Source organism: Lepus europaeus, chromosome X (assembly GCF_033115175.1).
Source record: "Lepus europaeus isolate LE1 chromosome X, mLepTim1.pri, whole genome shotgun sequence".
NCBI lineage: Eukaryota > Metazoa > Chordata > Mammalia > Lagomorpha > Leporidae > Lepus > Lepus europaeus.
Window position 1 is genome coordinate 63,786,063 of NC_084850.1, and position 20,729 is coordinate 63,806,791.

The window sequence follows — 20,729 nt, forward strand, 5'->3', positions numbered from 1 at the left end:
GAAAGTAATTGAATGCCAGATCTTTATGTGTCCTTAGAGATTGACTAGTCACATCTGACATGCCTGAAATGGGGAACCTGAGGCCTAGGAGAGACAAGTAACATGTACTGAACTCATTTATACTATCATTGATCATATTTTTATTTAAAAATTTTCCCTGGATCTCTGTCCTTAATGTGCTGTACATTGTGATTTAATGCTATAACTAGTACTCAAACAGTATGTTTCACTTTGTGTTTCTATGTGGGTGCAAACTGTTGAAATCTTTATACTAAATTGATCTTCTGTATATAAAGAGAATTGAAAATGAATCTTGATGCAAATGGAAGGGGAGAGGGAGCGGGAGAGGGGAGGGTTGCGGGTGGGAGGGAAGTTATGGGGGGGGGGAAGCCATTGTAATCCATAAGCTGTACACTGGAAATTTATATTCATTAAATAAAAGTTAAAAAAAAAATTTTCCCTGGCCGGCGCCGTGGCTTAACAGGCTAATCCTCCGCCTTGCGGCGCTGGCACACCGGGTTCTAGTACCGGTTGGGGCGCCGGATTCTATACCTGTTGCCCCTCTTCCAGGCCAGCTCTCTGCTATGGCCCGGGAAGGCAGTGGAGGATGGCCCAAGTGCTTGGGCCCTGCACCCGCATGGGAGACCAGGAGAAGCACCTGGCTCCTAGCTTCAGATCAGCACGATGCGCTGGCCGCAGCGGCCATTGGAGGGTGAACCAACGGCAAAAAGGAAGACCTTTCTCTCTGTCTCTCTCTCTCACTATCCACTCTGCCTGTCCAAAAAAAAATTTTCCCTAAAAACCAAAATCACTGCTTCAACTTTTTAAAATATGTATTTACTGAACACATGTCTATCCTGAGCTTAGCATTGCTCCAGATAGAGAGGTTATTGGGGATTGGGGTGGTCAGGAACTCCAAAGTCTTGTCCTCATGGAGTTTGAATTTCTAATAAGTAAGATAACAAAATGATACATTTTGGTTTCAGTTTTGTTTTCGCTTCAAAAGTTAGCTAATCACCAGCCAGTATTACCTAAGCTATACATAAAAGGCCCAATTTTATCTTTTCATTTACACTGGAAAACAGAATTTTGAAGATCTGAATTTCCTCAAGGTAAAAATTCCAATACTTTTATCAAGAAGAAACAGAAAATCAAGTAAATTACAAACACTTCAATTGCACCATTTTATGAAGACAAAAAGCTTACAGCTCACAGGACTATCACAAAATATACTAAACTATCAGAAAAAAAATATGGCAAATAAATATTGTGCAGAACTATAACTTCACTGACCACTCCCACAAGTTTTCAATTGAACAGTTAATTCTTATAACTGAATATTTTCTTGGCAAGTAGAAAAATTAGAGACAGGAATGATTTAATCACATAACAGTTTCCTGTCTCCTTTTATGTAGCACCTTCTCAAATTTTTTACAGACTGTTAAATACTTGACAAAATAGGAAACTAAACATTTACTTGCTCCATGCCATTTCCCAATGTATATGAAAAATGATCATAAAAATCTGAAATTAGAATACTGGAAAGGATTTTTAAATGTGTTTTGTTTTATTAGAAAACCAATAGAAAAAGCTCTGATTTAGCACAAAGCACCTGACAGTCCTATTACTGTGACTTTGTATTTACTTCAAATATTTTCATCAGTCTACATCGTGTTTGCATCCCTAGATTCACCAGCCAAGACAGTTTTCTCCACCAACAGTCCCTGAATTACTGGGAAAATGGTGGCAGGAGAAGAGATGTGCAGTGCAATAGTAATGGGAAAAAGGATGCTTGGGAGTATTAAGTGTGTCTCTCCTCCCTGGAACATACTTACATTGGAGATTACACCACCCAAAGCTGCCTTTGCTTCTCTTCAGTTTAAGATCCAAAGAGAAGATCTCTCTCTCTCCAAAGATCTCAATAATTAATGCCTTAAATATACTTTAGGGAGCCATCTCTTTTAGTTTTCTTTTGTCCTTGCCAGATATATTCTTGAAAATGTTAGTCACCTAAAGGAGAAACACATCTGTTTTTTCAAACCCATCAGAGTGAGCTTCTCTGGCTACTTTTTTTTATGATGGAGAGGGCATATATAAACTAGAGGGGCTAGGCCCTAACCCCAAGCCTGGCTTCATTCAGACTTTTCCATGGACTCTAACGTCATCCCTTTCCGTTTCCATTTACCTCTCCCACCAAACAGTATCTATTGTCTGTCATGTCCTTAGTTAAACCATGTAATCCTAAATATGATTATTCAGCTCTGGTTTTTGCATGCTTTCTTAATAAATTGCTGTTGCTGTTGATTTCTCAACAATGTCGCAGTGGGTTCGTTTCTGAGGGGAGCAGCGTGGTGGGGGCAAGAGGCGCGGAGTCACCACACAGACTCCGGGAGTCCGGTGAAAGCAGGCTTGAGGCGAGCAGCCCGCAGACTCGTTTATTTGAGTTAGTACAACAGCTTACATAGCCAAGACCAGCCAATCCGATCAAGGGGCTGTCTATGCCCCAACCAATCAAAGCCTGTTGCCAGGCAGTTTCCAAAGCCATCCAATCACAGCCTGTTGCCAGTCAGGCTCTTGTTGCCAGGCAGTTTATGAAACCATCCAATCAATGCCTGCCGTCAGTCAGGCTCTGTTGTCATGTGGTTTCCTCTGTTGTCATGTGGTTTCCGAAGCCATCCAATCACGGCCTGTTGCCAGGCAGTTTCTGTTGTCAGCGGCCATCTTAGCAAGACCTTTTCACCTCAGCAGCCATCTTGATATGACCTTTTCACCTCATTCCACCACAAATTGCCCTACAAACAGTTGAGCAGGATAAGCAGGCAAACCCTGTGTATGTTCACCTAGGGCTTGAAGCCAACTTCCAGAGTATAGATTTGTTCTGTGAACTGTGATATATTATCTGGAAATAGAAGCAAAGTGGCATATAAGTTGGAATCCATCAGTGTCTCAGATATTGTATGTAGTTAAAAGTTTTACATTACATTAGCTCATGAACCACACCTGTAATAGCCAACATTATGTTCAGGAGAAAAAGGACAAAGTGGATTTTCAATATGAAAATCAAATACCAGGAAGTACTTTTTTCTGCTTTAGAGGAATTAAGCCATCTAAATTCTTTGCCATTGTCTACTGAGTGGTCTTGTGAAAGGGTTTTCCCTTCTCTGGAATTCAGTTCTGCTATCTGTAACATGAGGGGATGGAATAAATGATCTTTGAGTTCCTATAGCTCTAGCAGTCTCTAATCCTCTAGAGGTTTACCAAATCAAAGTTGTGGCTCTGTCATGTTATTGATCTTAGCAAATTATTGCAAACCACAGCATAATTGTAAATGATTTCACCTACTTTATTCCTGCTGCTCCTCAAAATAAGATTTAAAAGCCAAATTAAGCTATCCAGGGTTTTTTATATTCAGTCTAAGAAATGTGATCAACAACGTTCATCAGAATTTTGCCATAGTTCTCTGCTTCTGATAGAATCTAGTTCAAATTTTTTAACCCTCTAAAGTTCCTTTCCAATATTTTTCTTACTTTTGGCTAAATGTTCTACTCACCCTTCATTAAACTAAAGTATCTCTGGCTTTTCCAACATCTACTAACATCATCTCACCTATCCTGGGTAATTATTTTGGTCAATCTATATCCTTATCATCAAATATACCCTAATAACTACAACATCAGAGGAATGATAAAGTAAGGAAAATCCTCTCTTCCATAAAAGCAAGAATAACTCTTGCAAACCTTGTCAACAAAACAAACTTTTTAGAGCTCTAAATTTGAAAAAAAAAGCTTGCAAGCAAACCTGTTGGCATTTATTAAAGAAAAGCATTTGGATCTCAGAACATTGAGTTTTGTTACATTATGTCCAACTTCATGTATCTCACTCTGTGGTAGTTAAAAAAAATCAGCAGTCAGTAATCTCAGTAAAAACTAGTATCCTAACTTCCACCAGAGGGGTCAGGATAATATGGAAGCTCTTTCAAAACCCTGTTCTCAGGGCTGATGCTGTGACGCAGGTTAATCCTCCACCTGCTGTGTCAACATCCCAAATGGGCCCTGGTTCTAGTACCAGCTGCTCCTCTTCCAACCGAGCTCTCTGCTATGGCCTGAGAAAGCAGTAGAAGACACCTCAGGCAATTGGGCTCTTGCACCTGTGTGGGAGACTCATAAGAAGCTCCTGCCTTCTGGCTTCTGATCTGCACAGCTCCAGCCCTTGTGGCCATTTGGGCAGTGAACCAGCAGATGGATGATCTCTCTCTCTCTCTCTCTCTGTCTCTCCCTCTCTCTGTCTGTAACTCTACCTCTCAAATAAGCAAATAAAATCTTTTAAAAAAATAATGTACAAAATGCATGCTTCTCCCCAAAAGCTACCTTTAAAAAAAACCTATTCTTATGGAATTGCCATCAGTTGGCCTGTGTGGAAGCTCACTGGAAAGTCCCACTCACAAGCTTTGTCTTTATATAACCTGGGTCAGAAATTGCTCAGTGCACTTTGTCTTTTCAAGGCACATTGGCTGAAAGTAATCAGTGGCAATTGTTTAACGCCAAAGTTTCTGGAAACAGAGATTACAGTTGGGGGAAATAGGAAGCTGACCAGAAAGTTTGAAAAAAGGGGGCTGGGGAATAAAGATATCCAAGTGGACTTTGGAAAGCTTGGACACACTCCTGAAAATTTAGAAGTCCATGTGCATTTTTGCAGCTTGTTCATGCCCAAGGATTTATATATGCCCAGGAAAGTTCTTCAACTTTAACCTCTGACAGATCTTCAGGCTATGCAAATGAAGAAGGTAAAGGCTAAGGTTGATTTATGAACTCCTTTAATGTTGAAGGCCGGCTCCAACATTTTTAAGAAGCTCAGTTAATTTGAACTACAATAATTTCAAAGATGTCTACACTTGGATATATCATGATAAACTTGCAAAAACCAAAGACAAGGAGGGAATCTTGTAAGCAGTAAGGCAGAAATGATTCATTATATGCAATGACTCTTCAATAAGGCTACTAGCTGATATCTCTTCATAAACCAAGAAGGATAAACAGTTGGAAAATTATGTACTATGCAAGCAGTGACCAAAACAGAGATGGAATGGCTATATCTTTATCAGACAAAATAGGCCTTAAGACAAAAATGTTACTAGAGACAATGAAGAACATTTAATAACCAAAATGGGGACAATTTGTCAAGAAGAAAAAGGGTTTACATACATGTATGTACACCAAAAGAGAACTCAAATATATATCAAACAACACCTGCAAGAACTGAAGTACAAAACAGACAATTTAACGATAAAAGTGGGGAGATTTCAATATCCCCTACTCTATATTGTATATAGCAGCTACACAGAAGATTAGAAAAGAAATATAAGACTTGAACATTATAAACCACAATAGACAATTGTAGCACTCTATCCAACAGCAGCCAGATATATATTCTTCCCAGTGACCTGGAACTTTCTCCAGAATTAACTACATATTAGGTCATATAATTTTTTGTTAAAATTAAAAAATTGAAATCACACAAAGTATGTCCTATAACCACAATACAATGCAATTAGAAAGTAATAGTGGAGGAAAAAATTAGGAAAGTAAAAATATGTGAAAATTACACAATCCATTACTAACTAATTAGTAAAAAAAAGAAATCACAAGAAAAATTAGAAAATAGTTTGAAATGAAATAAAACAAGTACACAATGTAGAACTTAGCAACAATATATTTAAAAAGGAAAAATTCTCAAATCAAGAACCTAAAATTCATTTTTAAAAAATTATAAATAGAAGAGCAAACTAAATCCACAGCAGGTAGAGGAAAGAGAATAATGACAAATAGTGGAGCAGAATTAATGGACATAATGAATAGGAAACCTTCTAACATAAAGTTACCATAAGACCTAGCAATTTTATCCCGAAGTATATTTCAAAGAGAATTGAAAATATATACCCACAGAAAACCTTGTTCACACACATTCATTTCAGCATTATTCCTAGTAATAAACACAAGTGAAAACAACTCCTTGGTTAAATTTATTTTTAGCTATTGTGCTTTATGTTTTGTTAATATTGTAAATGGAATTTTTAAATTTCTTTTTCAGTTAGGTGATTATTTGTGTATAGAAGTGCTACTGATTTCTATTTATTGAATTTGTATCATGTAAGTTTACTGAATTCATTTATTTGTGATAATTTTTGTGGATTTTTTTATATACAGGATCATGCAAATAGGGATAATTTTGCTTCTGGCTGTCAGATTTGAATGGTTTTCTTTTTCTTGGTGTGATTACTCTTGCTAGTACTTAGAGTATTAAATAGAAATGGTGAGTGTGAGAATCCTTAGCAGAAACCACTATGAGATACCACCATCTTACATCTGTCAGCATGGCTATAATAGAAAGTCAAAAGATGGTAAGTAATGACAAACGTGTGGAGAGAAAGGATTCTTGTACACTATTGTTAGGAATGGAGATTTCTACAGTCATTGTGGGAAACACTATAGAAGCTTCAAAGAAAATTAAAAATAGAACTCCTATAACACCAGGACATCCTTCCGCTGGTAATATACTCAAAGGAAATAAAATCACTAACTGATGAAGATATTTGCACTTCATATCCATTGCAGTATTAGTCACAATAGCCAAGATATTCAAACAAACTAAGTTGTTCATTAAATGAATAAATAAACTGGTGCATATATACAGTGGAATACTAATCAGCCCTAAAAGAGAAAAGATCTTGCACTTGCTATAATATCAATGAGCCTGGAAGATATTATTGAAAATAAAATAAACCAGACACAGAGAAAAAATTTCTTATAATCCCACTTACATGTGAATCTAAAAAATTTCAGATACGCAGAACAAAATATTAGTTATACAGGACCAGTTAGGGGGAAGAAATGGAGAGACATAAGTCAGAGAATAAAAAGTAGCAGACTATAGAATGAACAAGTCTAGAGATATAATGTATAACATGAGGACTACAAGTAATATGGGACTCATGTTAAATGAGTAGATTTTAGGTTTTATTGCCACAAAACCAAAAAATTGGATAACTATATGAGATAATATATGTTAACTTGTTTCACTCTAGTAGACGTTTTAATATCCATATGTATCCTGTAACATGTTTCATACATTCGATACACACAATAAATACACAACAATACAAAAGTTGCACTTTGTAAATTCACATTTATGAAATAAAAAAGGAAAAAAAGAAAAAAAAAGAAATCCATTCATACAAAGGATAGTATACGAAGAAAATACATCATGGAATTAAGAAATGGATTTCAAAAATTTTTGCACCATAGCAAACTTTTAATTCCACTTTTCCTCAGATTTTTTGAAGTCCCTTTATATATTAAATACAAGTAGTGAGATCAGGCAATGTTGCTGTGTTCCTGATCTTTTTTTTTCTTTTTTTTCTTTTTTTTTAAATTTTATTTATTTATTTATTTTTTTGACAGGCAGAGTGGACAGTGAGAGAGAGAGACAGAGAGAAAGGTCTTCCTTTTTGCCGTTGGTTCACCCTCCAATGGCCGCCGCGGTAGGCACGCTGCGGCCGGCGCACCGCGCCAATCTGATGGCAGGAGCCAGGTGCTTATCCTGGTCTCCCATGGGGTGCAGGACCCAAGTACTTGGGCCATCCTCCACTGCACTCCCTGGCCACAGCAGAGAGCTGGCCTGGAAGAGGGGCAACCGGGACAGAATCCGGCACCCCGACCAGGACTAGAACCTGGTGTGCCGGCGCCGCTAGGCGGAGGATTAGCCTATTGAGCCGCGGCGCCGGCCTGTGTTCCTGATCTTAAAGGAAAACTTTCAGCTTTTCACTGAGTATGATGGTAGCAGTGGGCTTGATCTATATGGACTTTATTATGTTGTTGTACGTCCCCTGCATTCCTAATTTGTTGAGCATTTTTTTCATGAAATGTATTGTCAAATGTTTATTCCCCATCCATTAAAATGATTATAGAATTTAAAAAAAAGATAAAATTAAAGCAATCACTGTATAGCTAACATAGTGAAGATTATCTCATTCACATATGATGAAATTAAGATTCTGAGATGCAAAGGAATTCGCTTAAAGTTGTCACTTACCTAGCAAGTAGAAGAATCGGGAGTAGAATCCAGGTTTACTGATTCTTAGGTCATTGACCTCTTTTATATACTGGTAACTCTTCTTTTCAAAAAATTTTATAGACTAATATATACCAAAAAATGAGGACTGGTATAAGCTTGTTCATATTTTATTTTGTCAAGTTAAGAGCTTACAAACCAACAATAAATGACCCTACAGTGACACCAAACAGTAAGAATAACAAACACAAAAGAAAGGGTGGGCTTTTATTAAGTAATTTTATAATAAATAATAATGAATAATAAATAATGTTGTTAAACAACTTTATAAAATACTTATCTGTTATATTTTCTCATTTAATTGGGTTGATAAAGCCTTCCTCATAGACAAGAACTGGAAGATTTGTCATATGGTTCATTGGTGTAATGATGAACAATAATGTCATCAATGGAATTATGGGCAATAAATGTCACTGTTCTTTGGTAGCAATAATGTTTACATCATCTTCAATTCATTCACCTTGATAATGGCAAAACATTTTTACTCTTTTCTTTTAAGATTTTCTTTTAAGATTTTATTTATTTGAGAGGCAGTATTAAGGACAGAGAGAGGGAAAGACAGAGAGAAAGGTCCTTCCACCCACTGGTTCACTCCCTAAATGGCCAGAGCTGGGCTGAACTGAAGCCAGGAGCCAGGGGCTTCTTCTGGGTTTCCCACGCGGGCACAAGGGCCCAGCTTGAGCCATCCTCTACTGACTTCCCAGGCCATGGCAGAGAGCTGAATTGGAAGAGGAGCAGCCGGGACATGAACAGGCGCCCATATGGGATGCTGGTGCTGCAGGCAGAGGCTTAGCCTACTACACAACGCCACTGGCCCCAATGTTTTCACTCTTGTTTGAAGATAAAAAAGCATTTTTAGGTAAATCTAATACACGAAACATTTCAATGAAAATAATAAATTGCTACAAGGTTAAGCATAAAACTAGTAACTATGTAAGGCAATGGTGATGGAAGTAGTAAATTCATTGTAATAATTTCACAATTCATATGTAAATCCAATCATGAGATGGTATACCTTTAATATATACAAATTTTATTTGGCAGGCATACCTCAAAAAATACTCTAAAAAGAATGATCAGGCATAAGTACTCTTCTCCACCCACCTCAGTCTCTAGGAGCTTCACAATAATTAAGCATGTCTGAGACATGTTTATTTTGTATGTTATATTTAAAGCATGATTATTTATGCTTCTCTCTCCACAATATTTTATTTTTTAAATAGTTTTGTATGAAAGGCAGAGTTATGGAAAGAGAGGGAGAGGCAGACTCTCACAGAGAGAGAGAGACAGAGACAGAGACAGAGAGACAGAGAGAGACAGAGACACAGAGACAGAGAGAGACAGAAAGAATCTTCACTGGTTCACTCCCCAGGTGGCTACAATGGCCAGGGATGGGTCATCCCGAAGCCAGGAGCCAGGAGCTTCTTCCTGTTTTCCCACATGAGTGACAGGAGCCCAAATACTTGGACCATCTTCTGATGCTTTTCCCAGGCCACTACAGGGAGCTGGATTGGAAGTGGGACAGCCAGAACTTGGACAAGAGCCTGTATGGGCTTAATCTGCTCTGCTGTGCCACAGTGCTAGCACCTCAACTACATTTTCTTTTTTTTTTTTATTTTTTGACAGGCAGAGTGGACAGTGAGAGAAAGGGACAGACAGACAGAAAGATCTTCCTTTTCCGTTGGTTCACCCTCCAATGGCCTTCGCAGCCGTCACGCTACGGTTGGCGTATCGCGCTGATCCGAAGCCAGGAGCCAGGTGCTTCTCCTGATCTCCCATGCGGGTGCAGGGCCCAAGGACTTGGGCCATCCTCCACTGCACTCCCAGGCCATAGCAGAGAGCTGGCCTGGAAGAGGGGCAACCGGGACAGAATCCAGTGCCCCGACCGGGACTAGAACCTGGTGTGCCGGTGCAGCAGGCGGAGGATTAGCCTATGGAGCCGCGGCGCCAGCCATCAACTACATTTTCTACTAGTTCAGATTATGGTTGCATTTACATGGTGTCAAGACATCTGTAAAAAAATAAAAAGAAAACACTTTAATTAATCATTCAGATAATTTGACTCCGTGATCCTCAATATCTGGACATTCGCATGTATGGAGATTAAAATGAGCACAGTATATAAAATGTACCTGCAATCAAAGCTGATGGATGGATTTACACCGTGATGTAAATTTAAGGTTAATTGCAATAACTGTTACATAAATGTTGTCTGGCTTATGGGTTAAATTTAAATGGATGGGTGGGTAAATGAATAGGTGAATGAATGTTCTTTCATTACAATAGAATTTGTAAGTACAGTTTGGTATTTAAAATGTTGCTAATGCTATCATTCAAATTGAATAATTCATATCATGTTTGTTTTGACATTTTAACCCCCAAATATTTCATTTATCTGCTTTTTAAAAAAAATTTCCATGTAAATTAATTTCCCAGTTAGTTATTTTAGTGAGTAATCACTGAATTAATTTCTTAGGAGGCCGGCACCATGGCTCACTATGCGGAGCCGGCAACCCATATGGGCACCAGATTCTAATCCCAGTTGCTCCTCTTCTAGTTCAGCCTTCTGCTGTGGCCCAGGAAGGCAGTAGAGGATGGCCCAAGTGCTTGGGCCCTGCACCCGCATGGGAGACCAGGAAGAAGCACCTGGCTCCTGGTTTCGGATCAGCGCAGCGCCGGCCATAGCAGCCATTTGGGGAATGAACCAGCGGAAGGAAGACCTTTCTATCTCTCTCTCACTCTCTCTAACTCTCTCTCTCTCACTAACTCAACCTGTCAAATAAATTTTAAAAAAAATCTTAAGTATGTGTTTACACATTACCAAGAACTGAAAGGCTTGAGACAGCAGAAATGTATTTTCTCACAATTTTGATGGCCACAAACCCAAAGTCAGTGTCAACAGAGCCTCATTGCTTTCTAAGTCTCTCTGTAGAGAGTCCATTCCATTTTTATCTCCTGCTTTCTGATGGATGCCAACGATTCTTGACACTATTTGGCTAACAACTCCATGAATCTAGTTTCTGCTTCCATCCTCATATTGACTTCTCTTATGTATATGTTTGTCTTCTCCTCTTTTATCTCATAAATACAGTTGTCATTAGGTGTAGGGCCCACACAGAGAATACAGAGTGATCTCACTTTTAAATCATTAAATTAGAACATGTGCAATGACCTTTTTCAAAATAAGGTAACATTCACAGGTTTTGTAAATTAGGATATGGACATATTTTGGGGGGCATAGGGGATAAAACATATACAAATTTTAACTAATGAGAATAATAATACTATATTTAGATTCAGTGAGATAATTGTATAAGTCAAATACAAAGTTAATTGGAATGATAACAATTCATATTTAAGATATGTATTAACTGACAATAATAACCTGCATGCAACATGGTTATTCTAATGCTAGAAAATTAGTTTAATACATGAAGAAATATATATATGTTCCATACTTAGGAAGGTGGTATTTTTAATTTAGTCCAGATTGGTCAATGAATTTTGGTTGTCACAATTTATAACACACTTAAGTAAATTCAAGTATCCAAAAGAAAATTATCAACACAGTGAGAGGCTGAGAAGAATGGCTAAAGGTGAAACTAATAATGAATATCATGGGAAAATAAAAACACTGATGCTGGAAAAGGGGGAAAGAAAAGAGCATTCTGACTGTCCCCACATGGAAAAATGGCTGTAACTTTTGTAAGCATAAAGTAATCCTCTAGAAATAATACGACCAATACATGTAGTTTAGACAGATGTGGAGTTCAAATTATAATTTGAAATTTTAAAAAGAATTTTTTAAACTTTTATTTAATGAATATAAATTTCCAAAGTACAGCTTATGGATTACAATGGCTTCCCTCCCACCCGCTACCCTCCCCTTTCCCGCTCCCTCTCCCCTTCCATTCACATCAAGATTCATTTTCAATTCTCTTTCTATACAGAAGATCAGTTTAGTATATATTAAGTAAAGATTAATTTGGAATCTTTTTAACAATAAGACTTCCCACTTATGAATGTAGAAGTTTCCCATCACTAAATAAGGTTGAGCTGAGATTGACTCTTATTTACCTTATGAAATACAAAGTACACTAAATAAAATATCTTGATACGCCAAAAATTACATGCATAAGAAGTGCTAGGTCTGTGAAGATTCTTAATCAATAGGGATAGTCTATGACTAAGGTGAACTACATATATAAAGACAAAGGAGAAAACTCTAGGTTCATGGCCGTTTACTTTCTAATACTTCAAAACATATCCTGGGGACTGGGCTGTGGTGCAGTAGGATAAACCTCTGCCTGCGATACCAGCATCCCAATATGGGCGCCGGTTTGTGTCTCAGTTGCTCCTTTTCCAATCCAGCTCTGTGCTATTGGCTGGGAAAGCAGTAGAAGATGGCCCGAGTGCTTGGGCCTCTGCACTTATGTGGGAGACCCGGAAGAAGTTCCTGGCTCTTGGTTTCAGATTGGCCCAGCTCTGACCTTTGCTACCATATGGAGAAGTGAACCAGCCAATGGAAGATCTCTCTCTCTCTTTCTTTCTGCCTCTGTCTCTGTAACTCTGCTTTACAAATGAATAAATAAATCTTTTTTTTAAAAAAAATAGCATATCCTTTTTTTCCTTTTCTCCATTTTTTTCTTTTCCTATTCACTTTCTCTCTTCTCTGTCTCTGCTTGTCTCTAATTCTGTTTTTATTTTTGTCTCTCTTTCTACTCCCTGTTGTAAATCATCAGGGACTTCCATGATCATATGCAATCTCCAGGGCTAAAGAAAGCACTGAGATTTGAGATAGAAATTATTTTATTTTTTATAGAAAGCTTTTATTTAATAAATATAACTTTCCAAAGTACAACTTTTGGATTATAGAGGTTCTTTCCCCCATAACCTCACTCCCACCCCCAAACCATCCCACCTCCTACTCCCTCTCCCATCTCATTCTTCATTAAGTTTCATTTTTAATTATCTTTATATGAAGAATATCAACTCTATACTAAGTAAAGGTTTCAACAGTTTGTACTCACACAGACACACAAAGTATAAAGTACTGTTTGAGTACTAGTTATCCCGTTAATTCGCATAGTACAACACATTAAGGACAGAGATCCTACATGGGGAGCAAGTGCACAGTGATTCCTGTTGTTGATTTAACTATTGACTCTCTTATGGCGTCATTAATCACCCAAGGCACTTGTCATGAGCTGCCAAGGCTATGGAAGCCTCTTGAGTTCACAAACTCTGACCTTATTTAGACAAGGCCATAATCAAAGTAGAAGTACTCTCCTCCCTTTAGAGAAAGGTACCTCCTTCTTTCCACCGGAATCTCCCTCACAGAGATCTTTCATTTAGGTCATCTTTTGCCACAGTGTCTTGGCTTTCCATGCCTTAGAAAATCTCATGGACTTTTTAAACAGATAGAAATGCCTTAAGGGATGATTCTGAGGCCAGAGTGCCGTTTAGGGCGTTTGTCATTCTATGAGTCTGCTGTATAAAATATATGCAAATATTACTTGTTCTCCTTTTTGTTGAGACTGTGTGTGTGTGTATGTGTGTGTGAAAGAGAGAGAGAGAGAGAGAGAGAGAGAGAGAGAGAGAGAGAGATCAAAATCAGTATCCAAAGGTGTCATAGTCAGTTTGGGCTACCATGACAAAATGTCATGAACTTGGCAACAAAAACAACAAATGCTTGCTTTTCACAGTTCTAGAGGCAAGAGAGTCCAAGATCAAGGTGTAACATATGTGATGTTTGGTGAGAGCCTTCTTTCTGGTTTGCAGACAGCTTTCTTTCAATTCATTCTCATTTGAGAGAGAGAGAGACAGAGATCCTCTTCTCTTGTTTTTATAAAGATATCTTGGGGCCACCACCCTCATTATTCATTTAAACCTATTTACTTCTCAAAAGTTCCCACTGCCAAAGATCATCACATTGGAGATTAGAACATAAATATATAAGTCTGGAGGGGCTCAAGCATTTCAGTCCTTAGCAAAGGACAGTAAGCTGACTTTCGGAGATATGAATATGGGTTTTGGAAGTTTAAAATCTCTTGATGAGCAACCCTGTGTGTGTGTGTGTGTGTAATGTGGGTGGGCTAATTTACATAATATTTGCATAATTAGTTATTCTTCCTAATTATTTCAGAAGAGGTCTACATTATAAATGCTATATATTTTGTTTTCACTGGTGCTAGAACTAACCTGGAGAGACAAAAGAAGTATCTTGTATTGAGTTGGAAAACAATCCTGCCATCTGAAATGTTACCAACATGTTCTTTCAGCTGACCAGGATAAATTTGCTGTCAGGTAATGATTGGGAATAATTGCAGTGACCTCTAGGAAGTCCTTATAGAGTGACAGATATGTTCAACAGAAACAGAGAGTCAACTCTGCCATAGACTTAAGAGTTTTTGAAGGACCATAGACCCTGAGCTTTTGAAGGACCACAGAATACAGCTACTGGCCCCCTCTTCTGGTGAGCTACAAAGTGCTGGATAAGAAAACAATGAAGGCAAGTGATAATCAGCCCTAGAGTTTTGGCTGCATAGCCTAATGCAAGGTTCTACAAGTAATCATGAAGATGGCAAGTGACATTTTTCTGCAGCTTTGAGCAAGCAAATTTCTACTTGATTTAAATAATGAAACATAACCCATACACACCCAACTCATTCTGGCTTGAACAAAGGTGTATTTCAAATGAAGAAAGGGGAAATTGTGAGCCTTCAAACCCAACTTCACAACCTGTAGTCAGAGTTTAACTTCAAAGTTTTGAAATTGTCATCTCAACTATTCCGTTGAAGAAAAGTCTACAGAGAAAACTAAAGTTGTATTAATTGAACAACCAAGAAAATTCAACATATCTTCTAACTCTTTGAAATACTCCAAGAAATGTGGAAGCTTAACTAATCAAAAGATATGAAGAACAATTCATATGAGAATGATCTCTGATACTACATTATGACATGAGCAAATATGTTTTTTAAAAGATTTACTTATGTATTTGAAATGCAGGGAGAGAGAGAGAGAGAGAGAGAGAGAGAGAGAGAGAGAGAGAATCTTCTATCTGCTGGTTCACTCCTCAAATGGCCAGAGTAGAAGGAACTGGGCCAGTCTGAAGCCAGGAGCCAGGAGCTTCTTCCGGGTCTCCCTTGTGGGTGCAGGGGCCAAAGCACTTGGGCCATCTTCCATTGCTTTCTCAGGTGCATCATCAGGGATCTGGGTTGGAGGTGGAACAGCCAGTATTCAAACAGGTGCTCATATGGAATGCTGGCACCACAGCTGGTTAAGCCCTCTTACCATAGTACTGGCTCCAAAATATCTTTTACTAAAACCCTGTAACCTCTAGAAGAACTGAACTGATACCCTGAAAGTATCACTACATCTGGAATCTAATGAGCAAGTTTGCAAGAATCATTGAAGAACTGTCCATAAAGGGGAGAACTGGGATTAATTTAGTGAGAAACAGTTGGGGAATAAGTGCTTATGTTCTCATCTTTAGACTTATGCCTACCTTAGAAAAGGAGGATATAGTCACTTGCTAGCTTCTGTACTTGACATTCAACAATAATCTATTATTATCACCCTCATATAACACTTCAGAGACTACCAAGTTTGTTTGGAATTAAAACATTTGGGGATTTTCTCAGCAGTCATAGGTCACAATCATCACGTGCACAAAGGAGAAGCAAGGAGGTTATTTGCCTTCCCTTGGATAATAATACAGGTATGATGATGGTGGTTATTGTGGTGAAAATAAGTAACACTCATTAAAATCTTACTATGATATCTTGAACTAGATATATGAATTACATCACTAAATTCTCAAATGCCCCTCCCATGGGGTATGGGAGCTAGTATGATAACATTTTATAGATGAGTTTATTGAAGTGAAAAAGGTGAAACAGATTGCCTGAAGTGATGTAACTACTACTTTTTTTTTGACAGGCAGAGTGGATAGTGAGAGAGAGAGAGACAGAGAGAAAGGTCTTCCTTTTTGCCGTTGGTTCACCCTCCAATGGCCGCTGCGGCTGGCGCATCGTGCTGCTCCGAAGCCAGGAGCCAGGTGTTTCTCCTGGTCTCCCATGCGGGTGCAGGGCCCAAGCACTTGGGCCATCCTCCACTGCCTTCCTGGGCCATAGCAGAGAGCTGGCCTGGAAGAGGGGCAACAGGTATAGAATCCGGCGCCCCGACCGGGACTAGAACCCGGTGTGCCGACGCCGCAAGGCGGAGGATTAGCCTGTTAAGCCACGGCGCCGGCCATAACCACTACTTTTAAAGCTGAGATTAAGATCCCAGTCAGTCTGACTTTCATAGTCTGAAGAACTCCCTCGGTTACTGCTAACGATTAGCTGATGCAAGGACTGAAGAACAAGCTTTTAATGGCAATTCTGATGTTCTTTCCATGCTATTTTATGATCATTACAAAAGGCTCCTTGTTTGGAGGCCTCACTTATTAAGAATAATGGTGAAAGCGCTTGTATATTTGTGGAGATAGGTAGATTGCTACAATCTGCGGGCTACAAAATCTTCTCATAACCCTGAGTACCCAGAACCATACTTTTTCAGTCAAGAGAAAGACAATAACCTAGCAGCTGAGTCTGTTGAAGGAACATTTGAAGGTGGACTTCCTTGTCTGAATTGCCATTTGACAATCATAAAGAATGATAATTTGTCACTGCCAGAGGAAGCTGGAGCTAGCACACCCCCTTTACAAGTTGGTTTCTCTATGTCTCATCTCATAATCACTCGAGCGGCTGTTTCCATAGACACCCACACTTCAGTTTCCCAGCTTAACCACATTTGAACAAGAATGCAGGCCTTGGTTGCACCAGCTGTGAACTGTTTTACCATGTGTCTAACAGGCATGGCTTATCTACCTTCCTCTATGTGTGCAACAAGACAGCAAGGGGTAGAGGGCTCAAAAAACAGTAATGTAAAATTACCTGAAAGCCCTTTAGGAGCTTCAAAACGAAGGAAACACAATGTGTTCCATACGAAATGGAGAAAAAACTAGAAAAGCAAGGAGGAGCATTTTTTTTTCTGTCCTTGGTTTTTAGTAGTGGGGGTGGGGCAATAGTGGCTGGTGCTTGGCTGTTTCGCAAGAGCAAAATGAAAGCACAAGCTTTTCTTCTTGGACTGAAACAGAACTGTGGGTCCCTGGAGACCCACAGGGCAAGGTGGTGGCGTGTGGGAATCTGTGTGGGTACTGAAGAAATCTAAAAAATAAGTTAATGAAATTCACAGCCACTGGAGTGGGTTTAATTTTAAACTTGTACTAACTACGATCAAATAAAATAATTAAATTAGGTTTAACATCACTTGCCTGCTGAGAATCTGGGAAAATAACAGCATAGAAAAAGAATCCATAGAGGAAAATGAACAATAATCATCTAAAATTTTACTTTTGTGAAAAAATAATAAACTCATGAAGTAGACTAGGAACTGCAAGTGCAGATATGCTGAAAAAGTGTGCATGCATACACACCCATACAAACACACATACATTCCTCTACAAAGTTTTTATGTATACCAGGTACACAAAGCACATTCATTTGTATATATCCCACTTCAATGCACACACACACACACACATACACACACACATATATATTTGAATGTACCTCACATTGAAGATAGCCTTGAAATTCAGTGTAACTAATCAGAAAAATATTCTGGGCGTATATGAAACCTGATCACAAACAATACATGATGACAAATTTGTATGCCTTGAAATGGTAACAAAAAATTATTTCAACTCATACATAATTACAAAAGCACTGAGGTATTTTCTATTATTACTACGTTTTATTAGGTACACAGATATTGACCAGCTAGCTAAAAGATATACTTCTAATGATATATTTCAATTTATATTGAAACAGATTTTGACCTCAGAGAATATGGTAGCCACACTCTGCTTTTAACCATCAGCAAATTAGCAGTTAGGAAGAAGTGCTCTGAGTCCAGTAGGAAAAAGTGGGTGCTGATCAATCCCCAACCTTTTCCTCTTCTAAATGTCTAGATCTTTTGGTGAATTGTTCTGTATCAGTGGTTGAGTGGGTGGGAATTGAAGTGGTGGAGATATTTTAGGTTTGGAGGTATATGTGGTTTGAAAAAGATCTCTGCTTGATTAGAGAATGAACTCTTTGTAGTGAACTCAGAAAAGACTCTTCCTCTCACTTTAGCCCTTGACTATAAAAACAACACACAATATAGATCTTGCTTTAGATTTTATTTCCTTAAACAGAGAATAGAATGTTCAGGATGATTTCTGGACGTTATCATTTCAATGCAATCTTCTAGACCCTTTTTCCCTTGGCTTTTAGTACCTAGTTCAGAGAGAAAATGTGATTATACAGAAACTTCTGTTGTAATTCATTGGTATTGGGTTTTAACTGTGATATTTGTATACATGAGTGAGCTAGTTAATGGATTACCAGTTGGTATGGACAAATCAAAGCACTCTTTATGTAGTCAGCTTGTTCCTTGTCCATTTTTTCTCAAGGAAGATATTCCCAGATACTTAATCTCTACAAATGGATATATCTTTCCATTTGTTAGTAAAGCCTTTGACAAGCAAAATGCTTTACTTTCTTCTAATTTTTTTTTACCTTTATTCAAACTTGTCTTCCCTACTTCTCACTATGTAGACCATAGGTCATTGGAAATGTGTGGACTAAGCATACTGACGTTTTCCTTTGTATACTCACCTAAAAAGTGGAGTAGAATCATAGATTAAACAAAGAAGCTAGAACACTCTTAAGATAAAAATTCTGCTAGTCCTCTCATCCAGCTTATGTATAGATGAAATGCAATAAACACTCATAGAATAAGTCAGTTTTCTGAGAGCTAGCATTATCATTTCTTGTTTGTGTTGTATAATTTGAATACAAGTGTTATAGAACATACTAAAATCTTGTTTGAGGAATTGCCATAGAACCCCCACCCTCTACCCCACCAAACTGAGTCTGTTCACCCAACACACAGTAAGTAAATTACTGACAGGTGGATGGGAGATGAAAACAGGAATTTATTTGCAATGCACAGAACCAGAAGGCAGGCAGCTATTGCTCAATTCTCAAACTCCCCAAGGGACTGAAGGCAGCTAATCTTAGAGTAAAGTGGGAGTTGAGCAATGCATGATCAGTTCATGTGTAGGCCTCTGCTTGGTCTACAGTGTGAGAGGCCTTCCTTTGATTGGTCAGTGATAGAGGCCATCAAGTTTCCTTAGGGATATCAAAGGTATGCTCTGGTCTGTCTGGATCTAAGAGTAGATTGGTTATTATTTTGTGTGATCATGGCTTATGAGTTCTTGCTAAGCTCTCAGAATAGAGGCTAGCACTAAGATGTTAATTATAGGGTAATTTGGGTCTTTCTGATTCAGGGTCTTGGATCTTTCCTTACCCTTTATTTAATGAGTTACTCTTTCCAGATGGACTGCAAGTTGATGGAGAACTACTGAAGCCTGGTGAAGTCCACATCAAAGGCATCGGGCTAGGGCCTGGCTTCACATGGAGAAGAGATAACAAAAAAGCTATTGAAGCTTTTCTTGTTTTTAATCTATTAGTGATATTTGAATTGGGAACTAAGGGGCAGCAACACAGAGATTTCTGGAGGTGGTATAGTCTAAATTTGGGCTAAATTAACAGCTTAAAAATAGGTACATGTGTTTTCCCTGATCTGTTGTAATTAAGAAAGTAAAAAAAAAAGTTTAGCGTATATGAGCAAAATTGACATTTCGAGATTTGATTATTCCTTACAGCTCTTGTCTCTACTGTTGAGGAACAGTGATTTTTTTTCTTCTTGCTTTTTGTTGAACTCTTTACTTAGCAGAGGGTTAATGTTATGATTACCAAATAAACTGAAACTATAACAGTGTAAAAATTAAAAGAAAGAATATGAAAGGAAGGAGGAGGGAGGGTGGGAGGATGTTTGTTAGGGAGGGTACGGTCAGAAGTATCACTATTTGTATATATGACATATATGAAATTTTTTCACCTTATATAAATAAAAAAGAAAAGAAAAAGGAACATGTGAATCAACGAGGTGGGGCAATGCCTTCAGCCGAGGGGACAAAATAGCATGTTGTTCCCAAAGCAGAGTTCATCTGCTGTGGGGATGTATGTTTTTATTTTTAGTCCAGGCTCTTGTCTTATACAAAGACAAGCACTCTAAATTCAAACACATATAAAGTGCAAAAGTGATAACAAGTTTATTCAAATGATGAGAAAGTGAACACACATACACGTAGGGGCATGGATTGCACCACATGGAGAAATACCCATAATGAGTGGGCAGTGGACCAGAGGATTACCCAGAGAGGAAAGGTGGGGGAGGGGACACAGGGTGTTCCTGGCAGCACCTTCAGCTCTGATCTGCAGTGAAAGCCCCTCCCAGACATTTGGCCTCTTTTATGAAGTAGCAGTGGTGTGTCTACAGGCACAAAGCCACCTGGGAGTTATATGGTACCTCTGAGCTTAATACCCACATTTTCATGGCATCCCTCCCTAGGTCCCAGATAAAGAAGATGCTTCCTAGAAAAGGGGGCATTTTTATTCACAAGTAGAACAGAATGACACATGGAGGCTTGCAGTGACTTCAAG